Genomic DNA, 13,555 nt, shown 5'->3' with positions numbered 1-13,555 from the left:
TTCCAGCACAACCCTCTCTTTCTTCAGTTTTGTAGACACATGATACTGTATCCTGGAGAAAACTACATGACTATATTTTAGACCAGTGGTTCTCAAACTTTTGTACTAGTGACCCCTTTCACATAGCAAGCCTCTGAGTACGAACCCCCCCTTATAAATTAAAAACACTTGTTTAATATTTTAACACCATTATAAATGCTGGAGGCAAAGTGGGGTTTGGGGTGGAGGCTGACAGCTCACTACCCCCCCATATAATAACCTCATGATCCCCTGAAGGGTCCTGACCACCAGTTTGAGAACCCCTGTTCTAGACGTTCCACACACACACCACTCTGCTGTACGTGTGTCTTTAAAATGGGCTGTTTAAAATAAACTCTGGGAAACTTCCACAGATGAATTAGCAAATAAAACATGAAAAAGGTAGTTTCATATGTGAATAACACCCTTATTGTGGTTTTATGTTGCATATGCTCTTAAAAAAACAATTTAGGGATAATCAGAGGACTCAGCTGTTAGGTGGTAGCCACAAGGAAGCAGTAGGTTGAAGAGGAGTCTTTGGACCTCTGTTCCAATAGAGGCTGGAAGCAGTAGAGGAGAGATGCTGGCTACTTCTGAGAGAGGAGCACATATGGGTCATATCATAAAAAGAACACCTAGCAGCAGCACTCAGGGTGACACCTAATTCATTCTCTGTCTGGAGTTATTCATCCTGCAATTGCAGAGGCAGGGACTGAATGATCTAAGATGCCTTTTTCCAGCTCTAACTCCTGTCACTTTATGAAGTGGGATATATCTATGCTGGATAAGGAGGGACTGTGCATCGTACAGTGAGGCGCTCGAGGGGGCAGTACCAAGTTGTACCACTGCAACAGGAGTCTCAGGTGACATTGTAACTTGGAGAGGACTGTGCAGGTTGTTCGGGGGATATTGTGGCTGATATATAGGTGCTGACTACACTTAGGATGGTGAAACATGTTCCATTCTCTGTGCCTATACATCTCTGTTGGCAAGTGTCAGAGTTGGAGGCTACACATGCTCCCACTTGCTCTTGGGATGCTCTGTGCCCCGATGAGTGCTACGAGACAGAAGTCTCTGCAATACTGAAACTGGGTCTGCTTCTATGCTGGGGGCACGATGTGGGGTGTAGGTTGCTAGCTCCCACTCTCCCCACATCCCATGCAAAGGCCAATAACAATCTCACTCAAAAGGTGATAGCTGAGGCACGAATGTAGCCATACAACATTAGAGAGACAAGGTGGATGAGGTAATATCCTTTATTGGACCAGCTTCTGTTGGGGAGAGACAAGTTTTGAGCTACACAGAGCTTTTCTTCAGGTCTGGGAAAGGTACTTTAAATACAAGATCAAACAGATAGTTTAGCATAAATAGTTAGATCATTCACCTTCGATCTGGTATTTAGCTTTGGCACTGTTCATACTTTTCCCAGCAAAAACTGTTCACCTATTATAGATTGGTTTTTAGCTAGGTTGAAAAGTGTACTGGAAAGCTAAGGGAAACCTTCAAAGGATTGCTTAGATCCTCCAGTCCTGATAGCAATTGGAGATTTCATGTATGTCTGCAGTTTGCAGAAACTTAGTCACATGAATGGGGTGTTCAAAGGGATCTAACTCCCATTGAATTTCACCCCTTTGTTGTCTCAATGGAAATAAAAGGTGAGCAAGAGCCTTTAACATCACCACTAGAGAACCAGAACCTAAGCACTATGGCTCAGATCCTCAGCATAGTTCTACTGAGTTAAATGGTGCTACGCCAGTTTATACAAGTCCAGGATCTGACTCCTTTTATTTTAGGGCCAAAAAGCATTTCTAACCAATCATCTGGAGTCTATAAATGTTCTTTTCAGAATAAACGTTATAGCCTGTGTAGCACTTAATTCTTTTCAATGCAACCTGCAACTTTTGCATTTTTATGCAACTCACCAAGTTATTAAAGAGGATGATCTAAGAAAGTAAGTCACAACAGAGACTGTTTGCTTTAACTATCACTTGATGGGAAAGACATCCCTATTTGTTTTGTTAAACAGTACATAATTAAAAGTCAATATGCAAGATCATAATAAAATCTGTATAACTAGTCAAACTCTCAGTCTGAATGCAGGGGGGAAAATCCATTAAAACACAGCTACGTGTAAATAACAAGAAATTGGTAATAAAATGTTTTCTTTCAACATTATCTGCAAAATGATTTGTATGTTACCAAAATAAATCCATATTACTTTGTGGCTGTACACAAGCATCCATAGGCAAAGTTCACTGGGAGGTTATCTAGCTTACACACTGACCTGAGGAGTGCTATTCAGAGGAGATAAATTGTAGTTTACTTCTTCAGGTCTCTAGTACATTGTGCAGAAATGAGTTTAGTTCCTTTGAGAATATCTGTCATACCCAAAGAGGAAAGAATACCTTAATAGGCTCTGCCCATTTCATAATGAATCCAGGCTAGATATCTCCCGCGGGGAGAGAGGAGGATGCTTGAAGTTAAAAATTCTGAGCACAGGATTTGTTGGGAAAGTAGGCATCAATTTTAAAAGCTAATTTGTTAGATGAATTACTGTTGTTTGTTAGCAAGCACCCACTGTGTAAAATAATTTAATTAGCTATAAAGCAGTATAAATGCTACAGAATACCCTGTTCTTTTTCACTGTCTCTAGCGATAATTACATCCAAAGTTTGAGAGCCTGACATCTGTCACTGGGTGGCAACAGCACCAATTCAAAGCTAACTAAGACAAAACCCTCGTTAAGATTTCACTTCCAAAGCAGTTGAATGCAAAACTTTGGCCATTCGTGGTAATATGTTACACAAGCACATAGAGGGATAAAAAGGAATCTGTAGATTAAAAAGTGATGCTTCAAAGCAGTTTGTGTTTCAGAAAGGTCTTGTCTATACTAAGAAAATTGCAACATCTTTTATAACAGTGGAACAGCTGCTCAGAGTGCAAGCAACGGTGACAGCTCAAGTGTAGTCAGGGCACTGGTATTTTACCACATGGCCAATCTAACCCAAGTTCCACTGATGTACAAAAACGTCTACAGAATGCCCTACTGATGGGCCTGCAAGGTAGAATTTGAATTGGAAACTGGATCTGAATTTCCCTATGTTTCAGTGAGTTTGGATCCAGATTTTCATAACTTTCATAGAATATCAGGGCTGGACAGGACCTCAGGAGGTCATCTAGTCCAACCCCCTGCTCAAAGCAGGACCAATCCCCAACTAAATCATCCCAGCCAGGGCTTTGTCAAGCCTGACCTCAAACACTTCAAAGGAAGGAGATTCCACCACCTCCCTAGGTAATGCATTCCAGTGCTTCACCATCCTCCTAGTGAAAAAGTTTTTCCTAATATCCAACCTAAACCTCCCGCACTGCAACTTGAGACCATTACTCCTTGTTCTGTCATCTGCTACCGCTGAGAACAGTCTAGATCCATCCTCTCTGGAACCTCCTTTCAGGTAGTTGAAAGCCGCTAGCAAATCTCCCCTCATTCTTCTCTTCCATATTTCTTGCTTGAACTACACTATTTTACTCTTACTTCTGAGCAGGAATGCAGTACTGATGCATGTCACATTCTGGGGTGCAATCCAGACTGGTGAAGAGTTTTACTGTGTAACCCTGAGTGTCTCACAATGCCTTGCTACTGTAATTCTCTTCCTGGGATGCCCACAGTCAGCAACAAGCATGAACTCTATGCCTATGTATTGGGCACCCCTGGTCCAATGGTTTGGATCCTGGAGCCTGCTTGCAATACCACATGGTCTCCATGACCCCAGTGAGCAACTGGTAAGGTGACACCACACTCTTCACAGCCCCAAATTGCCCCCACAATGTGTGTTCTGAAATGTCCAGCCCTGTCAATCAGAGGAATGGTAAGGATTGCTGTTCCTTTAAAGAGTCAATATCCCACAGTTTGTTACTTTAACTGGAGACACCAGACAGTCAGTTCAAACACAGCACTGGATTGGTTTAGATTAAAAATAAACCAGGTTTAATTCATTCCAAAGAAAGAGATTTTAAGTGAGTACAAGTGATTAAAGTCAGAAATGATTACAAGAGAAATAAAGATAAAACACTTTCTAGTAACTCAAACTAAGCGAGCTAGACTTCATTCAAGATCAAGTCCTCAACATGTTTCCATCAAGATGGCTGACCAAACTCCTGGGTCAGGATCTATCCACCAACATCAAAGGCCTGGTACCTTTGTCTTCTTAAGTGAAAGATAGATAACCTGGGATTTCATGTTCTTTTATAATCCAATGAATCTTTGAAATGGATTCTTCTGGAGGACACCTCCCGACAAAAGTTTATTTCCAGCTGTGAGGTAGGCAACATGGAGTCTGTCTTGAAGGAAGTTTCCTGCTGCTTCTTCCCCTGCTGGAACTGTGTCTGCTAAAATACAAATATTTTTTTGTTTCTGTTCCCTCCAGTGCAATGGAATGAACATGTGATTGTCAATCTCCTCCCCTGCCACAATAGTGTGAGCTTTGCCTCCACCTCTTGTTAGCTGGATAGTTCTCTTCATGTGATATGCAAATACACTTTCATTGTCTTTCAAAGTACTTTGGAAGTAACTCCCAGGTGGGGAAACTACATTCAAGGGAGTCTGGTCTTGAACATATGCTAGTGACATTCTACAAGGGGAATTCATAACTTTACATACAATGATGCTACACACATTTTATCATGAAGTTCTTGGCCAGCAAGATATTAGTTTTCAAATGACACCACTCAAGGCATATTGTGTACAAAGATTATTACAACAGAGTGTGGTGTGTGAATACAGGAGTGCTTAGGGTCACAATGTGAGACACAGAATGCACAGCTCTGCAGCAGAAAGCATGTATAAGTAAAAGGCATGCTCTTGTAAGGCAGGGGCCATAACTTGTCTACATTTGGGGCTATTGTAACAGTGCTGTACTAATAACCATGTATAGTGAAACTTAGCACCTGGAGTACTTTCCATCTCTATACGATTTACAAAACTGTGTTCCAGATTCACTCCCACTAGCTCAGAGGGATACCAGTTGTACTCTTGTGCACCAATGGATTCAAGACAGGCAGTTTTTGCATTACCAGCCTGCCTGACTTGAATTACACACCCTACTTCCACCAGGTGTCGTATTCATACTATATGTCATCAGATTTCACCCAGAGACCTCTCCCTAAACTAAATCCAATTACTTTTGTTGGACTAAAGTCCCCAGGAGACTAAACTTGTAAGCTACTGGGAGAGAACAGGAGGGACTGAGGTGCCACTAACACCTGAAGCCTCTGCAATGGCAGGAAATTGAATGAGAGATGCCCAGCTGATCTGAGGAGGCGATTCACACCCCATGCTGTAGAGGAAGGCAGACCCTTGCCTTTAGATCCTTCTGACTGTATTTTTCGCTGTCAGTGCTTCTTTCTATAGCTCAGTAAAATTTGTATGCTAACTGTTTACAATTCCATGTGTTTCTGTGACATCCCATAGATTTTAAAATATGGGGAATGTAGTAACTTTTTATGGAATAATCTTGTTATCTTTGAGCATTAAACTATTTAAAAGGAAAATATATTTTTGAGCGTGCACAGCAATTATTTGGCATCTTTATTGTAAAATGAACTAAGTTTATGATGCTACCTTCTGGCTGCTGTTTATGACAATTTAGAGTCGGCAGCTATAGTATGTCACTAAAGGAAAAGGGCTCTGTTAACAGCCTACTTAGGATATAAAGCACCATACTGTACACAGATTTGAATTCAGGTGCAGTATAAGGTCAGCCTTGAATTGTAGGTATAATATGTTTGTCAGGCACCCCATGTGTAAAGCTGACAGTTCTAACCCAGTTGCTGCAGGCTGTTTTATACAGTTGGGAATGTTATGTCTTTTTGACTTTGGTGATGTACACTTGAAAATTAAATTGTTTTATATGGAGACAACTCGGAAGGGCAGAACCTAGACAATGATGATTGACAATACAAACTTTCTGGCTGAAAGGATTGCTAGAATTAATTAATGTGGCCCTGACTATGAAAACACCCTGCATGCCACAGTCACATGCAGCACATATGGCTGATAATTGTAAGGCTCACAGGTTATGTTCCTCTTTTGACATAAATGTGCTGTGTATAGACAACAGCTCCATGTTACATACATTTTAAATGTGAGTAGGGTGACCAGACAGCAAATGTGAAAAATCAGGACAGAGGGTGGGGGATAATAGGAGCCTATATAAGAAAAAGACCCAAAAATTGGGACTGTCCCTATAAAATTGGGACATCCGGTCACCCTAAATGTGAGCTGAATTCTTTGAACACTTAGGAGTTGCCTACACTGCATTCTCTTTCTAACACGAACTAGGTACCTTTCCATTTGTGCCAATGGTGTCCACATGCGGCAGTTAAACCACCTCACTGCAGCGTGCTCTGCAGTTTGCACCTCTATCGTCCGCACAGCCTCGGGGTTTGTCTACATGGGAAGTTAGTGTGTGACAAGCCAGGGTATGAACTGACAGCATACTAGCTTGCTGTGCACTAACTGGCCACGCAGTCCCTACTACAGCACACAAAGTTCCATTGTGCACTTAGACATACCTCCAAACACGCTATGCAACTTTTCATGCGCTGTAGCAGGGCCACATGGCCAGTTAGCACACAGCAGGCTAGTGTGCTGTAGAATCACACCCTGGCTTGTCATGTACTAACTCAGCATATAGGGCTAGATTGGACATTTCATGCATGGCCACAAGTAAGCAGCAAGCAGTGACACCACTTGAGATGACACAATGTCTCCTGGGGCATTTGGTTGCACTAAAGTTGGGGATAATTTGCTATTGCCAGTTTTAAGGCGCAGTGTCCCACTCCCCACTCTCACATACAACCACCCAGAACTATTGTCCAGTGCAGCCATGGCTCTGCCCATTCTCCACCCTCTAGTGTGCAGCCCCTCTACTCCCACTGGCATCCAGAGCTAAGATTGGGATATAAGGACGTCTTACTCCTTGGGGTAGTAGCATCAGAGCTAGTCAGAACCTAGTCCACAAGAAAAAAATAGCACAACTTTGCAGCACTCATTCCATCTAAAGATCTCAAAGCACTTATTTATGAACATTACTTAATTAATTAAAGTCGCAAGACTTTGGTACGTGTTTTACCATCTCCAGTTCAGATAGCAAAGTGAGGCATGGATAAACGGAGCAAGTCGTTCAGTGACACAAGGATGTCTGGGGCAGAAACAGGACTATGACCCAGATCACCAGAGTTGAACTACCCTTTTTCTCACAAAACTCCTGCCTTTGATAAGTTACAAACCAATGGTGGATGAAAGGAAGGGTTAGTAGGACTTACAAATGGATGATGTAGGCAGAGAGAGCTGCAGTGACTTGCTCAATTAAACCCAGAGCTGAGCCCAGGACCTTAAACACAACCATCCTTCCCTAATTGTGCTGTAAATGCACTAGACCAAATGGAGGGGGGAATATTGTACACTCACTTCAGCAATGGCAAAGATGGGTGCTGACCAATGGAAAGAGCAATACAATATTATGGCCCTGTCCTCCCTCTATGCCCTAAGGCTTTCTTCCAGAGGACAAAGCTGTCAATGAACTTTCCAATCACTTCCTCAAAGAAACTGACTAAAGATTTACCAGTCAACTATATGTTTGAAAATATCAAGTTCTTTCTAAGTACTATTGGTCAGATGCTCAGGTGCTGTAAATCAGTGTACCTCCAATTAAGTCATGGAGCTATGCCAATTTATACCAGCTGAGGGTCTGGTGCAATGTATCCTTATTTCTGTTATAAGCATTCTCAGTATCTTCCATTCACCCCCTTAAAAAAGTAGAATCTGTTCAGACTGAATATGTATCATCCTGTGTATTCCTTAACTTCACTTTAAATGGAATAGAAAATATCAAACTGTCTTTAGAGTAATCAACTTGTACAGTAAACATTACTTCAGAATACAGTGCAGCACTTATCTCTGTTCTCTTTAATTAAATCCATGGTGTGCTTTGCCATTTATCTATGCAGAATTAATGTTCCCCTCACCAACAAGAATGTTAACTACATTGATCATTAACACTGATTTTAGTAACAATTTTTTTTTAAAGTAAAATAGCCTGATTTACTGCATGGGGTCTTCTTGCTCACTAGATTACTGCAGAATATTCATCGTTGTTCAACACTAGCTCTGTGTATCATTTGCTTCCTTGCAACTAGCAAACTTCAGCACTCATTGGTAATGATGGAGGAAATATTAATAATATGTAAGGAAGCCATCCTTACATGCCCTATTTCTCTTCTAATGGTGATAAATGCTGCAAACCTGATGTTTAACTGAATTTATGAATGTGTAAGTTTGTTGGGTACTTGAAATGTTTTAGTGAGCATTATGGTGCAAGAAAATTTGTACCAGCGGACAAGGGTACAGCTGTGAACATGATGCTTGCAAAGACACCGCTGAGAACAATACATTGCAAACATTTACTTGAATGCATATATAGATGTGAATTATATTGGCAAAATAGATTTAGAAATTATGGGCCAGATCCTCCACTGGTATAAATCAGAGCAGCAATTTTGATTTCAGTGGAGCTCTGCCAATTTATACCAGCAGAGGATCTTGTCCTATTTTCTGAAACACTAGGAGGTCTGTTGCTTTTGGGGCAGCACCCTCAAAAAAAAGTTATTAAGCAGCATCATTTCAGTCCTGCTAAAAGTGAGTTGTCTTTTCCTTCAGAATACGGGCTATTCAAACTCTGGGATGCTCAGAAGACAGACATTTAGGAAGGAGTGCTTAATGACCTCTTTTGCCTGAAATTCCTCTGCTTTAGTCCAATAAAATATTATAAGTAATGTAATACCATGGTTAGTGACGGGGTGGGGGGGGGAGGGGGATCCTGCTTCCCCTGGAACCAAAGGCAAAATCTCTATTTCAAAGGGAGAGAAGATGGGCAGGTGACAGATGTTTGAACAATTCATTTTTCATTTTGATATTTTTAACAGTGTAAATTGATGTATACGCTACTCTTTAATTAATATGACGATAGGGCCACATTCTGCTGCCTTCAGATATTGGGCATGTATCAGCTGCATTAGTCCCTTAGGTACAATCCCTTTCTGAGCTCTCCTGGACCATCATAATGCCCCCCAACACAAGACTAGGTCTTAAATAATGTAGCCTTTTAATATCAAGGAAGTAACAGCACAACCGTGGTGGCAAATATTGCAGATTCATACTTCAGACATGGAGTTTTGATCTCATGTAACATTTACAATGTTACAGTCATTCATTCAGCGAAGTTAATGTATATCCTTGATACAAAGAATGGGAAAACCTTTTGCTGTTGACTGAAAGTTCTGCAGAGAGTGTCTGAGCACTGATTTCATTTCACCACATCACAAAAAAGCATCTGAACTAATGTAGCACAACATACAACTGACATGAACTTAAAAACCGCGCTACCAATACAACCTTGCCAGTTCAATTTTTCTCACATTTTTGCCAGCACAGTCTCATCACCATGGCCCATTAGCAACAGCTTATAGCCAGGAACAACAGGCTCAATAATATACCATATAATGAAAATGAGAGGGGAAGAATCAGAATAATCACCCTTGGAAGTTCTCCAGGGTCTTCTAGTTTATTATTCAGAAGTGAGTGAGAAAGATATATTGTATAACCATCACGTTGAGGTCATTTAAGAATAACATCAAGCGGAGACAAATTTTAGGGTAGAAAAGGAACAATACCCCCTACTCCATGTCTGGGAATAGAGAGACAAATTCCCTGCTGGTGTAAAGGGCTTCACTGGAAAGAATCTTGCAATGAAGTTTTGGGTTTTCAATTTTTCATTTTTGACAAAACTTGAAATTTTCCATGGAAAGCGGCTGCCTGTGATAAACATAGTTTAGTTAAAAGACCATTTTTCCATTGAAAGACAGTTTTGATAAGAAACTTTAAATCAGCTCTAATATAAAGGGGTCTTAGAGTAAATGAGAATCAGACCCAATGAGTTCAATGGGATACTATATGTTTAAAGTTGGCAAAGTCACATCCTATGTTGAGAGTTTCTCTGTGTCTAAGCTCCCCGTTAACAGGTTCCATTGTCCTCTGATTAGCACTAAGCTATCAAATGTCACTGAGATAGTGTCCAAGAAAAAAGATGGGTGATGGATCAGCACACGGGGCAATGCAGTGGAACCTGTTTTTACGACATCCGGCAATAGCAAAACTCTTTTTATTGAACATCTCTCTGGCCCATCTTCTCTTTATTCTTCCTCTACTAACTGGAGAGTAAAGAAATAAGAACCAGGTCAAAAGCTGTTGAGAGCCAACCAGAAATAAAGAACTTGCAGTAAGTAGTGCCACCTGTGCATATCTAACTGCAGCTCCAAACAATCTGCTGCCCCATAATGGAATACTGTGGGGAATAATAATGCTCTGGCACCTGTTTTTCAAGGATCTCAAAGTGGTCTGGTAGCATAAATAATCAAGCCTCAAAGCACCTATATGAAGCAGGTAAAGAATATGGGACTTCTTTACATGTCTTTCAACAGCAGTGACCTCAGTTTACCGGAGCACAGCAATGTTACATAGGAAAGAAAGTGGAGGAGAAAACATATCCACTAGAAAATGCAGAGAGAAGGAAGCTGCACTTCATTGGCTGAGCGAGAACATGAGCAGCATGTCAGGTTTACCCCCTTATTCTTACAAGAAGTGTCTCAGGATACCTATTGAGCACACGTACTCAGGGTCTCAGTTTTACATCCCATCCGAAAGACAGCACCTCTGGCAGCACGGTACCATCTACCACCATGCTGAGGCATTGTTTCAGCAGTGACTCAGTAGGGAAGGGGCCATTTGCTGGATCTCCAGCTGCTTTCTGCAGAAATTCATTGTTCTTCCAAATTCTTCCCCTCCATTTCTGAAGCTGGAGGGAGCCTGTTCCGTCAGATCGCAGCTGATGAGGCTGTGACACCATGCAGCAACCATCCCAATCCTTTGCAGACTCAGTGGTAGTTCTTCCATGGGGACCCCTTTGGGTTTCACTCTGTGGAGTGGGAAAAGGTTGGGCAGAGAAGGCAAAGCTCTGGAATATTGTTCCTGATCCTACTGCTTTTACATTGAGCAATGCCTTACTCCATCCTCAGTCCCATCAGTTTTAATGGGATAGATTAATGGAATAAAGTGCTACTCAAAATAAGAGTGGCAGACTTGGAGCTTACATTGCAGCATAAGAGAGATTTAAGGGAAGCTGGTTGCCAAGGAATCCCTGATTGAGAATCAGATCCAGGGAGCAAGGGGTAGGCAACAGTGCAGAGGCCTCCCTTGAAATCCATAATTTTTTAGTAGGACTCATCCAATCTCTCATCGGGGGACACAGCCCACCCCCAGAGGAAACATTCCTATGTAGAAGAGCAAGGGGTCCCAAAGGGTTGGCTAGGATTGACACAGCTTAACTGGTCACGCTGCAAGGTTAGCATGGCCACGGGGAGCCCAAAGAGGCAGAATTCAGGTGAGTAGTGGCTCAGAAGGCACTGGCATTAGAAAGAAGGATTATTGTTACTAATAAAAGTAATTACTAACACCAAGCCAGTAGGCACTCTCCATCTCACCTTCTCCTCTGAAACACCATGTGTGAACCCCGAAATACTAAATTGCCATGTGACTAGCTAGCAAATACCAGCTGAAACATACATATAGGTCACTTTGATTGTTGTCAGCAACCACAACTGGAGCCAGTTTTCCAAAAGGGCTCAGCTCCCACTCTTCTATCGGCACCAAGTGTAAGGATAAAAACATTCTCCAAAACAAAATTCTAAGAAATAATGCATTGTGATAGTGTGTGCGTGAGATGCATGTGGATCACTTGATGATTGCCTGTTCTGTTTATTCCCTCTGAAGCATCCGGAATTGGTCACTGTCGGAAAACAGGATGGACCATTGGTCAGACCCAGTATGGCCGCTCTTACGTTCTTATGACTCAGACCCTTGCCTGTTACCAAACCCTATATTTCCCCTGACTTTAACTGAATGATCTACACATACTTTTTGAAAAAGCAGCTCGCTGCTCAGGGTATCTAAGATTTTTTTTCCATGGCACCCTTGTAGGTGAAGGGAAAGCCTTCACTTGAGCTCCTGATCAAAACACCAGGAGTCCAGACTGCTGCATCAAGTACTCTTGGGATGGTCTTGTTATCAGAGAAGTTTGTTATTTAGCTTGAAATTCCAAATGAAACATCATCTCATCATGTACAGAAGAGACAAATAGCTGTCTCACTTCCTTATTGCTGGAAAAACTGTTGGCTGCAGTTGTCAGCGAGATCATAGTATGAAGAAGGTTTCTGAAAAATAGATTGAAAGAGATAAAAAACGTGTGGCCATTTGAGTGGGGGGAGGTGACTATTTTAATTTTCAAATAAAAATCTCAGATGAGCATGAAAAAAATATGCAGGGAAAGTGAAACAACCTTCTTCATTGTTAATCTCATTTGAATTTAACCAGCCTTTCAGTTTCCCTGACTGTATTTACTTGAAGAAAAGGAGTACTTGTGGCACCTTAGAGACTAACAAATTTATTAGAGCATAAGCTTTCGTGAGCTACAGCTCACTTCATCGGATGCATACACTCATGAAGTGAGCTGTAGCTCACGAAAGCTTATGCTCTAATAAATTTGTTAGTCTCTAAGGTGCCACAAGTACTCCTTTTCTTTTTGCGAATACAGACTAACACGGCTGCTACTCTGAAACCTGTATTTACTTGGAGTCTCCTTAGCGTCTCAGAAAATCTGTTTAAGGGTCAACTACAAAGAGAAATACTTCTCTTTGCTAACACAAGGTGTGTGGGGTAGGAGCGGTTGCCTTGAACAGAGCGTTAGCATCGCATCACTGGAAACGCTGCTGTATCGTCAGATTTGGAGCTCATTGTATGTGCCACTCCCTGCAAGTCCTGGTACACCTTGGCATATGCCATTTTTATAAACTCTATCTTAGTGAGGAGACACCCACCTCTTCCGCACCTTTAGCACAGCAGGGCAGTGAGGCCCAGAGACATTCTGATCCTTTCCCCTTGAAGTTCCATGCCTGCTGCACGCTCCTGCTGGCCATGCCTGGCTGTGCCCTCCAAACTCTGCTTCCACACCCCCTGCCAGCCATCCCAGCAAGTGGCTATGAGGTCAGCACCTACATACCTAGAAATGAGAAAATGCCTCTCACCAAGGTTACCCACCTAAAAGGAACTCAAAGCACCCAGTCCTTCTCCCCCCAGCACATCCACACAATCCATACATGCACAAGCCACACTTGCTCAAGCAGCCTCTGCCCCTGACACACTGATTATTCCAGCATAGATTCATAGATTCATAGATACTAAGGTCAGAAGGGACCATTCTGATCATCTAGTCCGACCTCCTGCACAGCGCAGGCCACAGAATGTCACCCACCCACTCCTATGAAAAACCTCACCCATGTCTGAGCTATTGAAGTCCTTAAATCATGGTTCAAAACTTCAAGGAGCAGAGAAGCCTCCCTCCAGTCAACCATGCCCCATGCTACAGAG

The sequence above is a fragment of the Dermochelys coriacea genome, chromosome 7, assembly GCF_009764565.3.
Source record: "Dermochelys coriacea isolate rDerCor1 chromosome 7, rDerCor1.pri.v4, whole genome shotgun sequence".
Classification (NCBI taxonomy): domain Eukaryota; kingdom Metazoa; phylum Chordata; order Testudines; family Dermochelyidae; genus Dermochelys; species Dermochelys coriacea.
This window is presented reverse-complemented; position numbering follows the sequence as displayed.